Raw genomic sequence first — 15,457 nt, 5'->3', positions numbered from 1 at the left:
ATTAAATCGTCTTGTTAAGCTACTGCGACCTCCACGTCTCTTCCAAGGGGCATTAAAAACGTCTTGTAAAGCTACTGTGACCTCCACATCTCTTCCAAGGGGCATTAAAACCATCTTGTTAAGCTACTGCCACCTCCACCACTTTTCCAAGGGGCATTAAAATCATCTTGTTAAGCTACTGCGACCTCCACGTCTCTTCCAAGGGGCATAAAAATCATCTTGTTAAGCTACTGTGACCTCCACGTCTCTTCCAAGTGGCATTAAAACCGTCTTTTTAAGCTACTGCAACCTCCACAACTTTTCCAAGGGGCATTAAAACCATCTTGTTAAGCTACTGCGACCTCCACGTCTCTTCCAAGGGGCATTAAAACCATCTTGTTAAGCTACTGCGACTAGTGTTGAGCCATCCCCGTATTTTTCGAGTTCGGTTCAGGTCATCGAACATCCGTATGTTCGCCGAACTGTTCGTCGAACTGTTCGGCGAACACCTTCGAACACCGTTAAAACCAATGGCAGGCAAACAAAAACACATAGAAACACATAGAAAACACCTTCAAAGGTGTCCAAAAGCTGACAAACTGCTCAGAAGACACAACTAACACATGGAAAAGTGACAAGTACATATAGTCATGCGAAAAGAAAAGAGGTGGAGGAGTAAAAGGAGGGGGAGACACAGATATAGGCATGTCATGCCCTTCTAAAACCAAAAAAGTGCGAAGCCGACACGGCCAGTCCGTTCCTGCCCATGCGACCTCCGTGTCGCCGGGTTTGTGCCAGAGCTGCGGTGGACCCTGATGGCCAGCCCCCCTCTCCCAATACTGGTGCCTGTCCGCTGGTGGGTCGAGCGAGCCCCCCTGCGGTGGAGGCAGGTCTAAGCTTTTTAATTTAAATTGTCTCTCTAATTTGAATGAGTACACTTTAAATCCTTTTACAAGGATCTATTGGAAGGCAAGTCTGATGCCAGCAGATGCAGGAATTCCAGCTCCAGTAGCGTCCACTAAAGATGCTGCAGTTTAAAAGCTTTTATAAGGATCGAGCTTGGCGGTCCACCGCAAGGCGTCCTACCGCCTGTCCCAGCCCCTGTGCCTTGGAGTGCCTCCCGATGCTCTTCACTGAGTGTCCCGGGGGCCCGAACCATTTTCTTTGAAAAAATTAAGTGTCCAAACTACAGGTGGTGTAGCTTGCTTAACAGCTGGGATAATCCGCTGACTAGCAGACACTGCTATTTGGCACAAAGTATTTCCTGGGCTAGATGCAGTTAAAAATTTGTAATTAGATACTCTCGTTGGATGCTGAGAAAGCATTCCATAGAGTCTCCTGGCACGCCATATATTTCTCTCTTAAAAAGCTTGGGGTACGGGTCTAGGGGACCCTTTTATAGCCAAAATCACGGCCTGTATCGCAAAACGTCACCTAGACTGAAGATAAATGGAACATTTTCATCACCTTTCATAATCACCAATGGGACAAGGCAGGGATGTCCTCTGTCCACTCTCTTATACATCCTAGTGATGGAGCACCTGCTCTCATCAATTCACCATAACCCCAATTTTAGGTGGATTGAGGTGGGAGGCACTGAGTACTAGTGCTCTGCATTTGCTGATGATGTCCTAGTATATATCACTCAATCACATATATCCATCCCTGCTGTTATGGATGAAATAGATCACTTTGTTACATGGTCAAATATTAAAATCAATGCAGCGAAGTCTGAGGCCCTCGATGTCTCCCTCCCCAAATCCATACAGGATTCCATCCAGTCCAACTTTCCCTTTGCCTGGCCCTCACAGGGTATCAAATACTTAGGAATTCGTATTCATAGAGACCTCTCCCGTCTATGTTATCTTAATTTTGGGCACTTTATTGAACAACTCCATACAGACCACGGTTGGCAAGTTAGAACTGTAAGATTCACTACGTGAACCACTGGTGATTTGTGGAAAAGCACATGTACACTGTGTTCCAAATTAATATGCAAAAAGTGTTTAGGAGTGATAAGGTAAGAATTTTTTGGTTTGTCAGTTAAACTCATTGATGGTGATGTGTGTCAGGGCTCTTTATATCACTGTAAGCAATTGCAGACACCTGTGCTAATTAGTTTGGCAGGTGTGTCCAATGAAAGGCAAGACTACTTAAGAAGGCTGTCCCACATTATTAAGCAGCCTACATTTTCTGCCAAAATGGGAAAGAAAAGGGATGTGTCAGCTGCTGAGAAGCAACAAATTGTGGAGTGTTTAGGTCAAGGCATGACTACAATCAACATTGCCAAGACACTTCATCCTGATCATCGCACAATCAAGAAGTATATAGCTGATTCACAGTACACACGTGTGCGTGCTGATAAGGGAAAATTGAGGACTCTTTCCTACAGGCAATTACGTCAGGTTAAAAGAGCAGCGGCAAAAAAGCCTTGTCATAGCGGCAGACTAGTTTTTGAAGCTGCTGGTGCCTCCAACGTCCCCCGAACAACAAGATGCAGGGTCCTTCAGAGGTTTGCAGCTGTGCGTACGCCATCCTGTCGACCTCCTCTATCCACTGTACACAAGCAGAAACGGCTCCAGTGGGCCAAACAATACATGAAGACTGACTTCAAAACTGTTTTGTTCACCGATGAGTGCCATGCAACGCTCCATGGTCCAGATGGATGGAGTGGAGGATGGCTGGTTGATGGATACCCCACGCAAACACGGCTACGGCGACAACAAGGAGGAGGTGGAGTAATGTTTTGGGCTGGAATCATGGGGAAAGAGATTGTCAGCCCCTTTAGGATCCCTGAAGGGGTAAAGATGAACTCCATAATGTATGTAGCTATGGTATTATTACTCCCCACAGGAAGAGTGTAGCTTCAGGGCAGTGTGGGTGGATGATGGTGGTTGTAGTGCAGGGAGTCAGAAATGAACACAGAGTCCATGTGATTCAGTCTCAAGATCTTTACTCACAGTTGTTGCAGTCCAGATTACAGGTACCAGAGCAATCTCCCCTGTCGTGCTGTGCGTACTCAGTGAGGAGCTCAGTCCACCCCCAGATAGCTCTGGAGTACTTAGCAGGACCCCCTTCTGTGTGTCCTTTCTCTGGCCTTCTCCCTGCACCTCACACCCAGTGACACTTCTATCCGGTATCCTCGGGCCTTGGCGGGCGACGTGTCTTCCGTCCCCTGGGTCTTATTGTGGCTACCTTCTTAGTGAGACTGATGTGGACTTTGGCCTGCAGTACATGAAATGCTTCAGCCTCCGGTTTCTAGTTGAGCCTTGCTGTTTCTCCGCTAGTTGAGGTACCGGTTCTCCTTATCTGGCCTGACCCATCTACCTCCTGGTAGCAGCGGGCGTACAGGTGGCCTTCTGCACGGCCAGTACCCCTAGGGTCCCTTCGGTTCTTGAAGCCTTCCTGCTCCCACTCCTCTCTTCTCTCCTTCAGTCCTGGGCCTCCCAGGCTAGGCCCGCCTCCGGAGGAGAGCTCATGCACAGCCTCTGCTCCTGTCACTTCTCCTCCTCTGACTGGCTTGCTCTTTCTAAGATGGCTTCCTATTTATACTCTCCCTGTCATGTGCTCCCCTAAGCTGCTTTCTCCACCCACACCCACTACATAGGACCCTCCCACCAGCTAGGGACCTGGGACTGTGCTCTCCCTTAGGAGCAATCTCGCCTTACTCCCACTGCGGGTATGTGTTGGATGCAGGTGTTAGGGTCCCGAGCCATACTCCTTCCTTACCTGAGGGTGAGATACCACACCTCTGGGTGAGATGCAGTACCTCTGTGGCGACTGAACCCTCAGGGGCACCACACACCCTTCTGCACAGTTTTGAAATGGCGACGAAGATGTTTAGTGCTGACGATGATGCCATTATCAGCATGACTATTCCGGTGATTTACATGCTGGAGCACACGTTAAACAGAATTCAGAGTCAGGTGGTGGGACAAGAGGAGGTGGAGGAAGTAGAGGAGGAGTCGTATGCGGAAGGGATAACATCTCCAAGGTCCAGACGGTCAGCAGAACCAAGGTGTCAGGCATGGGAGGGTGGGGGAGAGGGATTAACCAGGGCGCATGGTAGCAGCCAAACTGTTGAGGAAGGTGCAGGAGCCGAGGAAGAAGTGGAGGACGAACTGGCGATGGGAATGTAAGACTCATCAGATGAGGGAGACCTTGATCACATTTCTGTTGTGCGAGGTTGGGGGGAGAGGGCAGAGAAAGGAAGCATGATTCTTACCTCGCTACCAACTCAACAAGGACTTGGTCCTCCTGGATGCGCAAGACACATGAGTGCCTTCTTGCTGCACTACCTGCAAAATGTCCCTCGGATTGTCAGAATTCTAAGTAATCCCGACTACTGGGTTGCCACACTCTTGGATTCCCGGTACAAAAGTAAATTTGCCGAAATAATTCCTGCCACAGAAAGGGATTCACGCATGCAGGAGTATCATCAGAGGCTGTTTCAGAATCTTACATGTGCTTTTCCACAAAACACCAGTGGTGCACGTAGTGAATCTCACAGTTCCAACTTGCAAACCGTGGGACTGTCGAGTCTTCATCACTCAAACTGTAACAGTAACACAGTATCTGCTGGTAACATCAATTTTGTGGAATCGTTTCACCACTTTTTTAGACCATCCTTTGCACGGCCACAGGAGACAAGAAGTCTGACACATAGTCAATGCCTAGAGAGGATGGTACAGGAGTATCTCCAAGTGAACATCGAAGCTATGACTGTGTCACTGGACCCTTGCTCGTTTTGGGCTTCCAATCTGGAAAAATGGCCGGAGCTCGCCACTCACGCCTTGGAGATCTTGTCATGCCCTGAGTGGTGGTGTGGTGACAGATAAGCACACGCGGCTGTCCACTGAGAATGTAGACAGACTCACGTTCATAAAGATGAACAAATCATGGATCAGCAAGGACTTTTCTATCCTTGTGTCCTCCTGGGGAAAATAAAAGCTTGAGGATTTTGTAAAATCACCTCACCAAGCGTTTTAAGCAACTCTGGGGCAATTGATGCCACTTAAGTGGTGTCTGTGCCACACTTTTTGGAAAAAATGGAGACTCTTTTTGGAGTCCCCCTTGCTGTGTTTTACGTGACGTTGGCATCGTCAATTCCAGGTGGGTTGGGTCGCCCCCCCCCCTCTTAACTGTAAGAAAGTACATACACTATGGCTTGGGGTAACACAGATGGTTGAGCCTGAAGGGCTGTTTACTCAGAGGTCTGCTCCAAAGCTTCAGTGTCTGCTAGTCAGCGTAGAATTTTTAACTGCATCTAGCCTAGGCAATACTTTGGGTGTAGTAGCCCAGCTGCTAAGCAAGCTGCACCGCCTGTGTATCTAATAAGAATTTTTAAATGCATCTAGCCTAGGCAGACTGTGGGGACCCCCAACCAAACCCAGACGCTCAGCCCCCCTACCGCCCCCCTTTCCTTGACAATACAATAATGTAACTCTTACAACTGGATGGGTGAGGATCGGTCACAGCTTTATTAACTCTTTATAGTCATTCCATTAGAAAGGTATTTTATTTCTAAAATAATTCAGCTTATTGCAGCATGCCCTGCGTCTCCACACCGGCAAGTTGGCCAACAAGTGTAACTCTCCAACATGTCCTTTCTATTTCTAGGTCACGGAGGATCCTGCATACTCTTATGCAGGGCTCTGACCCCCATCCATCACTCTTAACGCTTCTTCCACTCCGTCCTGGAGTCCTGACAGGAATATGTCCAGTCCAATATCCATTAAGTGAACACCGTCGGGCCGTAGGAGGCCTGCTTTATCTCCTTCCAGTTGTCGGTGTTGTATCACTACACCGCCTCTGTCTCTTCTAAATTTTGCCATCCGAATATTTATTACCCGCCTTGTCTATTCGATGGCCGTGATGTCTCGCGCACCTTGCCATACCGCTATCGGCACAATCTCTGACCATACTATAGTTAGTTTTGTGAAAAATTCTCTGAAGCGCTCAGTGTCTAGTTTCATTATTGCCATTATTTATGCGCTCTTGTGATGACCTAGGTCGTTTCCCCGGGCCTGTATAACTAAGATGACCGGACCTCTTACCTCTCTCCCTACCTTGATTACCTCCATTAGTATCTGTGGCCATAGCAGGCCTCTAATACCTCTCCAGTTGAAATATGTGTTATGAAACTCTAATTTCCTCCCGCCTGGGTGGACTTTCGCCCTTTTTTCTGCCCAATATATATACGAGTGGCCTATCAACCACACTGTTGGCTTAGCGTCACCTGTAAAAGAAACAAACCACGTTAGGATAACAAGTCCGGTCTTATGTATCTCGCCAAACACGTGGATCGCCATCTCCTTATCCTCTGAACTTCCGTTTCTGACAGTCCTGCTCTTGCTGCTTCCATGGCCACGCCTATGCGGAATGAGTGTGTCCCGTAATCTTTGGGGTGGTTCCCTGCCGATGTTATGCATTTATTAAATATAGCTTATAACTGGTATCTTGAAAATTGCGTTCCATCAATGTGTGATAGGAAGAAATTACTTTGTGATCTGATGGTTATATATGTTTTTACTATTGGTACCCGACTCAGTGTACCATTTGTGGGTTGCAGAAGTACTCAAGTGCCCCTGCCCGCTGGAACCATTTTCGATTGGCGTATGCATAGACGTATTGCATTATTGGCTATGACTACGTCCTGGTGTAATAAGCCTCCACTGGTTGTAATTTTGGATTGAGGGACTAATTCGCTTATGCATAGCGCCCCGAAGAAGGCGATCGCAAATGCAGTAGACAGTAGTGTTGCTTCAAATTGTGAGTGTCATGTTAATGGTGTTAGGGATATGATGTGAGAAATCAGTTTTAGTGACACGGGACGGGACGTCTTCACTCCTGACTTAGCTGACCCCTTTTCCACCCTTTTAAGGATTGTCTGATGATGAATCTCTTTGTCACATCTCCCAAATTCAGTAGTTGGGAGTAGAGATGAGTGTTGTTCGACTCGAACTGTTCGTCAATCTCAAATTCGAGCTGTTTCGGGCGGTGTTCGAGCCGTTCGACAAACACGAACAATTTGAAAAGAATTCGGCTGTTCGAGGTTATGTTCGATAACTGTTCGTGCACCAAAATCATAACTGGATTTTTTCTCAGTAATGCTGAAAATTAATGTTAATACGCAGTTTGAGTGTACAGTGGGGCGGGAGGAGCGTCAGGGGATGGATCTCTGCAGGAATAATGAAGATCTCCATTTTTTTTTCTCTTTCCCGCATTTACAGTGGGGAGGTGCAATCTGTCAGCCTATCAGCAGCGCACACACGGAGCGAACTGCTTTTTTTCACACAAGCAAGGGCATGTGTCATTGGCAGTGTATGTCACATGTCCTTGCCCTATAAGACCCAACCATTTTCCCCGTCGCCACCATTTTCTCACTGCTGCAGCTGCGTGTTAGACGGCACCGCTGTTGCTGTGTGCGCTATACCTTGTTAATTTTAAGCCAATTTTCGCACAAATCTACAGATAGCTTGGGAGTAGGGAAAAGTTGTGTTTGCAGTCCTTTTAAGGACTAGGTTACAGCATTTCTTACGATTTTTATCAGGCAGGTCTGTGCTCTTAAATAGATAGGTTGGGAGTAAAGACTAATATTAATTGCAGTCCTTTTCAGGACTAAGTTACATCAGTTCCTATCAGTTTTTGCCAGGCAGGTCTGTGCCAGTGCTGTGCAAGTTTTATTCACAGCATTTGGCTAAATCTAGCAAAGCTAATCCTTTATGTCCTATTGCAGAGTGTGTTAGTCAGTGGAGTAGCCTATCTGTGTTGCAAGCTACACCACCTGTGTATAGAATACCAATTTTTTTACTGCACCTAGTGAAGTAAAACCTTTTGGGCATAGCATCATTCTATTAGTCGATCTATACTATCCTCCACCAGGTTGCAAATTGAATATAATTTTTTTCTACATCTAGCTCTGAAAAAATATTTGGGCTTCTAGCAGTGTTTGGGACTTGTTCTATTAGTCCATCTATACTGACCTCCATCAGGTTGCAAATTCAATATAATTTTTTTCTGCATCTAGCTCTGAAAAAATGTTTGGGCTTCTAGCAGTGTGTGAGACTTGTTCTATTAGTCCATCTATACTGATCTCCATCAGGTTGCAAATTCAATATAATTTTTTTCTGCATCTAGCTCTGAAAAAATATTTGGGCTTCTAGCAGTGTGTGGGACTTGGTCTATTAGTCCATCTATACTGACCTCCATCAGGTTGCAAATTCAATATAATTTTTTTCTGCATCTAGCTGTGAAAAAATATTTGGGCTTCTAGCAGTGTGTGGGACTTGGTCTATTAGTCCATCTATACTAACCTCCACCAGGTTGCAAATTGAATATAATTTTTTTCTGCATCTAGCTCTGAAAAAATATTTGGGCTTCTAGCAGTGTGTGGGACTTGTTCTATTAGTACATCTATACTGACCTCCATCAGGTTGCAAATTGAATATAATTTTTATCTGCATCTAGCTCTGAAAAAATATTTCGGCTTCTAGCAGTGTGTGGGACTTGGCCTATTAGTCCATCTATACTGACCTCCATCAGGTTGCAAATTCAATATAATTTTTTTCTGCATCTAGCTCTGAAAAAATATTTGGGCTTCTAGCAGTGTGTGGGACTTGGTCTATTAGTCCATCTATACTAACCTTCACCAGGTTGCAAATTAAAAATAATTTTTATCTGCATCTAGCTCTGAAAAAATATTTGGGCTTCTAGCAGTGTGTGGGACTTGTTCTATTAGTCCATCTATACTGACCTACATCAGGTTGCAAATTGAATATAATTTTTTTTTTGCATCTAGCTCTGAAAAAATATTTGGGCTTCTAGCAGTGTGTCGGACTTGTTCTATTAGTCCATCTATACTGACCTCCATCAGGTTGCAAATTGAATTGATTTTTTTTCTGCATCTAGCTCTGAAAAAATATTTGGGCTTCTAGAAGTGTGTGGGACTTGGTCTATTAGTCCATCTATACTAACCTCCACCAGGTTGCAAATTAAAAATAATTTTTATCTGCATCTAGTTCTGAAAAAATATTTGGGCTTCTAGCAGTGTGTGGGACTTGGTCTATTAGTCCATCTATACTGACCTCCATCAGGTTGCAAATTGAATATCACTTTTTTCTGCATCTAGCTCTGAAAAAATATTTGGGCTTCTAGCAGTGTGTGGGACTTGTTCTATTAGTCCATCTATACTGACCTCCATCAGGTTGCAAATTCAATATAATTATTTTCTGCATCTAGCTCTGAAAAAATATTTGGGCTTCTAGCAGTGTGTGGGACTTGTTCTATTAGTCCATCTATACTGACCTCCATCAGGTTGCAAATTCAATATAATTTTTTTCTGCATCTAGCTCTGAAAAAATATTTGGGCTTCTAGCAGTGTGTGGGACTTGGTCTACTAGTCCATCTATAATGACCTACATCAGGTTGCAAATTAAAAATAATTTTTATCTGCATCTAGCTCTGAAAAAATATTTGGGCCTCTAGCAGTGTGTGGGACTTGTTCTGTTAGTCCATCTATACTGACCTCCATCAGGTTGCAAATTCAATATAATTTTTTTCTGCATCTAGCTCTGAAAAAATATCTCAGCTTCTAGCAGTGTGTGGGACTTGTTCTATTAGTCCATCTATACTAACCTCCACCAGGTTGCAAATTAAATCTAATTTTTTATCTGCATCTAGCTCAGAAAAAATATTTAGGCTTCAGCAGTGTGTAGGACTTGTTCTATTAGTCCATCTATACTAACCTCCACCAGGTTGCATATTCAAAATATTTTTTTTTCAGCATCTAGCTCTGAAAAAATATTTGGGCCTCTAGCATTGTGAGGGACTTTCTCTATTAGTCCATCTATACTGACCTCCATCAGGTTGCAAATTCAAAATATTTTTATTTCAGCATCTAGCTCTGAAAAAATATTTGGGTTTCTAGCTGTGTGTGGGACTTGGTCTATTAGTCCATCTATACTAACCTCCATCAGGTTGCAAATTAAAAATAATTTTTATCTGCATCTAGCTCTGAAAAAATATTTGGGCCTCTAGCAGTGTGTGGGACTTGTTCTATTAGTCCATCTATACTGACCTCCATCAGGTTGCAAATTGAATATAATTTTTTTCTGCATCTATCTCTGAAAAAATATTTGGGCTTCTAGCAGTGTGTGGGACTTGGTCTACTAGTCCATCTATACTGACCTCCATCAGGTTGCAAATTCAATATAATTTTTTTCTGCATCTAGCTCTGAAAAAATATTTGGGCTTCTAGCAGTGTGTGGGACTTGGTCTATTAGTCCATCTATACTGACCTCCATCAGGTTGCAAATTAAAAATAATTTTTATCTGTATCTAGCTCTGAAAAAATATTTGGGCCTCTAGCAGTGTGTGGGACTTGTTCTATTAGTCCATCTATACTGACCTCCATCAGGTTTCAAATTGAATATAATTTTTTTCTGCATCTAGCTCTGAAAAAATATTTGGGCTTCTAGCAGTGTGTGGGACTTGGTCTATTAGTCCATCTATACTGACCTCCATCAGGTTGCAAATTCAATATAATTTTTTTCTGCATCTAGCTCTGAAAAAATATTTCAGTTTCTAGCAGTGTGTGGGACTTGTTCTATTAGTCCATCTATACTAACCTCCACCAGGTTGCAAATGAAATCTAATTTTTTATCTGCATCTATCTCTGAAAAAATATTTGGCCTTCTAGCAGTGTGTGGGACTTGTTCTATTAGTTCATCTATACAAACCTCCACAAGGTTGCAAATTCAATATAAGACTTGGACAGCAGCCCCTTGTCCTGCTGTCATCATAGTTACCCAGTGCCCAGTCAGCGACATGTAACGCCCCTGTTCATGCCTACTCGTCCAAGTGTCTGTGGTGAAATGCACCCTGTCACACACAGAGTTTCTCAAAGAAGCGGTGATGTTGTGTGCGACATGCTGGTGGAGCGCAGGCACACCTTTCTTTGAGAAGTAGTGCCGACTGGGCATCTGGTACTGGGGCACTGCGATGGACATAAGGTCTCGAAAATCCACTGTGTCCTCCAGGCGGAAAGGCAGCATTTCTGTAGCCAACAGCTTGAAGATGGTGAAATTCAACCTCTTAGCTTTCTCATGTCTAGGAGGAAATCGTCTTTTACTTTTCCATATCTGAGGGACCGAGGGCTGGCTGTTGTGCTTAGACGGGGTTGAGTAGGGTGTCCCCGGCAAACTGCCGGTCTGTGAGGAAGATGCAGGCAGACATGTTAGGTTGCCTTGATCCAAAGGTGGTGCTCTTGATGTCAGAGAGTGCTCAACACCAGCAGGTGTTTCCACTTCCCAATGAACTGATGACCTGCCAATCACACTGGCTGTTGCGGGTAAAGAGGTGGCAGGCCTACGTCCAAAAACATGTGTGACTGCTGTCACCCCAGTCACAGAGGATGAAGAGGCTGCAGATGCACAAGATGGGGCAGACGGTGGTTAGCCCAGCCCGCTAGGCCGCATTGTAGCACAGTGAGCTTCCCACTGCAACTTATGCTTCATATCCATGTGACGGTACATGCATGAAGTACTCAAACTATGGATTTTTGGCCTCTAGTTAGCTTTTGGTGACAAATATTACAGATAACATGAGTTGGGTCATCCTTATCGATCTGAATAAATGCCCAGGCTATGCAAGGCTTAGAGCCCATGCGACCTGAAGAGCCACTACGACTTGTGGTCAGAGGCAGAGTTGTGGTTGAGGATGCAGTTGTTGCCGTGCTTCCAGTACTCCGTCTCTGTCCAGGATGGCGCAACATAACCTCGTCGTCAATAGCATCTGTGACGACCCGCTGCGCTTGGTATCACAGATCCTAGAAGAGTGCATTGATGAAATCCTCCACAAGAGGCCCCCATAAACATTTACACATCTCCACCTTCCACCTGAGACCAGCAGAGGGAGCCCGTTAGGGATATAAATAGGGAAGGTGGAGCTAGGCAGTTCAGTTCCTCTGAAGAGTTCCTGCAGTAGAGAAGCCTAAGAGAGGTCAGTCTGCAGTGGAGCTCAGTCTAGTCTAGAGAACTCAGTTAATAGTTCAGCAGTGGAGCACAAGGCTCCTGGTAGCTAGATTCAGGGAGCCCAGATAGAGCTTAAGGTGTGCCGGTGCCATAAGATCGGTGAAGCGCGGCAAGCTGCCGTTAGTGTGTAAAGCCTAGTGAGATCCCGAGTAGGCCGAAGGCGAGCGGCGAGTTAGTACATAAGGGGCAGAGGAGCTTAACCAGCTCACCCCGAAGCATTTACCGGACACCGGATCCGAGCTTACCGGGATCTCTATGACCCAGTAAGGCATAACCGGAATCCCTGGAGAACTACAAGTCCCAGGATCGCTAAGGTGCTGATACGTAACAGAGCCAGGAGATGCTTAGGCCCCTCATACTGTTAGCGTGAACTCCAAGAGAAGGCCCTACCACAAGGTCAGCCAGCGCAGGACAGAGACAAAGCTAGGCCTAGCTCCAGGCAGGTCAGAAACTTACTACGCAGAGGCAAGAAACAGGAGGCCCTACACCCGCTTTTTGGGGAGGATCCTGATATGCACCCTTCACCCTACAGTGCTCTGGGATGTGCCTGAATTTCCACCAGTAAAAGGTACTGAAGTGACTACCGTGTCCGTTTCGGTTCTTGCTCTGATCCAGCTGGGTCTCGCCTGTCCTGCATTCCCCCTGCATACGCTGCCCTGAGACCTAGCTCCACCTGTGGGGAGCTATACCATCGAGCTGCCTTATCACGGGCCTCAGTGGACTGCTGCAGCGCTGGTGCTTCTCACCAGATACCACAGGTGGCGTCACGAACTCTTATAAAATTAACAATTATCCACCCTTTTAAAGAGTGACCCCAAGGTATGGGCCAGGGAGCCGACCACCGCGACATCCCCAAGGCCAGGCAAAAGCCCGGGTACCGAGTCATCCCCATCCCCTGGGCTAGTCACATCCTCCTCCACCTCCTCTGCTGACCTCATCGACTGGCTGACTGTGGGTTGACAGTAAGTGGGATCTCCAACCTCGTTATCATCACCCTGTGTGTTCTCACACCCGTCGTCCTGCCCTGACCGAAAAGTCAAGTTGTCGCTCCAATCAGGTATTTGAGTCTCATCATCGTCTTCATCATTGTCTCCACCAACAGGAGTTACAGTTTGGGAACGAGGGTCTACATTATGCTCAGAACCTTCTTCATCTGGTCCTGGATCCGACTTATAAAGATACTAGGCATCAGTGCAGATCATTTCCTCATCTGGATTAACAGAAGCTCTGGAGCAGACCTCCGTTTCCCAGGCTATAGTATGAGTAAACAGCTGTGCAGACTCAACCATCTGTGTTACCCCATAATCAGACGGGCAGCTGGAGACTTGGGAGCTGTGAGGAAGCAAGTGCGATTGGGGTGACACCTCTGAGGACTGGAGTATTTGTGATGTTGAAATTGAGGTGGTGGAGAGCCCACTTGAAGGAGCACTTGATATCCGTTGAAGCACCTGCTGTTTTTGTTCCTCATCTGGAATTTATAGCGATGGGCGTGTCCGTAAGAAAGGGATCGTATCACATTGTCCACGAAAAGAAGTCGACATCTTAGTTTGGCTGGAAGATGGTCTTTCTTCTGCAGATATTACCCCCCCCCCACCGCTGGGGGGCTCGACCCACCAGCGGACAGGCACCAGTATTGGGAGAGGGGGGCTGGCCATCAGGGTCCACCACGGCTCTTGCACAAACCCGGCGACACGGAGGTGGCACGGGCAGGAACGGACTGGCCGTGTCGGCTTCTCACTTTTTGGATTTTAGAAGGGCATGACATGCCTATATCTGTGTCTTCCCCTCCTTTTACTCCTCCACCTCTTTTATTTTCGCATGACTATATGTACTTGTCACTTTTACATGTGTTAGTTATGTCTTCTGAGCAGTTTGTCAGCTTTTGGACACCTTTGAAGGTGTTTTCTATGTGTTTCTATGTGTTTTTGTTTGCCTGCCATTGGTTTTAACGGTGTTCGAAGGTGTTTGATGAACAGTTCGACAAATAGTTCGGCGAACACACGGGTGTTCGACGAAACGAACCGAACTCGAACACTACGGGGGTGGCTCAACACTAGATGGGAGTGAAATGCTACTCCGGTCAGACACTGCTGTGCTGACGCCCCTGATATGCCCCACATCATTAGCTGGTGGAGAAATTCTATGGTGACTTGTAATCTGGCTTCTTCACATTGGTCAACACATCTGCCTGCTACTAGTCGTGTCCACTCTTATCATGCCTTACCGTATGCTTGCCACGTCAACGGGGCAACTGACTAGAGATGAGCGGTGTTCGACTCGAACTGTTCGCCAATCTCAAATTCGAGCTGTTTTGGGCGGTGTTCGAGCCGTTCGGCGAACACGAACAATTTGAAAAAAGTTAGCCTGTTCGAGGTTATGTTCGATAACTGTTCGTGCACCAAAATCATAACTGGATTTTTTCTCAGTAATGCTGAAAATTAATGTTAATACGCAGTTTGAGTGTACAGCGGGGCGGGGGGAGGGGCAGGGGATGGATCTCTGCATAAATAATGAAGATGTCCATTTTTTTTTCTCTTTCCCACATTTACAGTGGGGAGGTGCACTCTGTCAGCCTATCAGCAGCGCACACACGGAGCAAAGTGCTTTTTTTCACACAAGCAAGGGCATGTGTCATTGGCAGTGTATGTCACATGTCCTTGCCCTATAAGACCCAGCCATTTTCCCCGTCGCCACCATTTTCTCACTGCTGCAGCTGCGTGTTAGACGGCACCGCTTTTGCTGTGTGTGCTATACCTTGTTAATTTCAAGCCAATTTTCTCTGAAAAAATATTTCGGCTTGTAGCAGTGTGTGGGACTCGTTCTATTAGTCCATCTATACTAACCTCCACCAGGTTGCAAATTCAATATAATTTTTATCTGCATCTAGCTCTGAAAAAATATTTCGGCTTGTAGCAGTGTGTGGAACTTGTTCTATTAGTCCATGAATACTAACCTCCACCAGGTTACAAATTCAATATAGTTTTTATCTGCATCTAGCTCTGAAAAAATATTTCATCTTGTAGCAGTGTGTGGGACTTGTTCTATTAGTCCATCTATACTAACCCCCATCAGGTTGCAAATTCAATATAATTTTTATCTGCATCTAGCTCTGAAAAAATATTTAGGCTTGTAGCAGTGTATGGGACTTGTTCTATTAGTCCATCTATACTAACCTCCACCAGGATGCAAATTCAATATAATTTTTTCTGCATCTAGCTCTGAAAAAATATTTTGGCTTGTAGCAGTGTGTGGAACTTGTTCTATTAGTCCATCTATACTAACCTCTACCAGGTTGCAAATGCAATATAATTTTTTTCTGCATCTAGCTCTGAAAAAATATTTCGGCTTGTAGCAGTGTGTGGGACTTGTTATATTAGTCCATCTATACTAACCTCCACCAGGTTGCAAATTCTATATAATTTTTTTCTGCATCTAGCTCTGAAAAA

Source organism: Phyllobates terribilis, unplaced genomic scaffold (assembly GCF_046119375.1).
Source record: "Phyllobates terribilis strain yellow unplaced genomic scaffold, ASM4611937v1 Scaffold_1__5_contigs__length_1240528914, whole genome shotgun sequence".
Taxonomy (NCBI): domain Eukaryota; kingdom Metazoa; phylum Chordata; class Amphibia; order Anura; family Dendrobatidae; genus Phyllobates; species Phyllobates terribilis.
The sequence above is the reverse complement of the archived record's forward strand: the minus strand, read 5'-3'. Positions refer to the sequence as shown.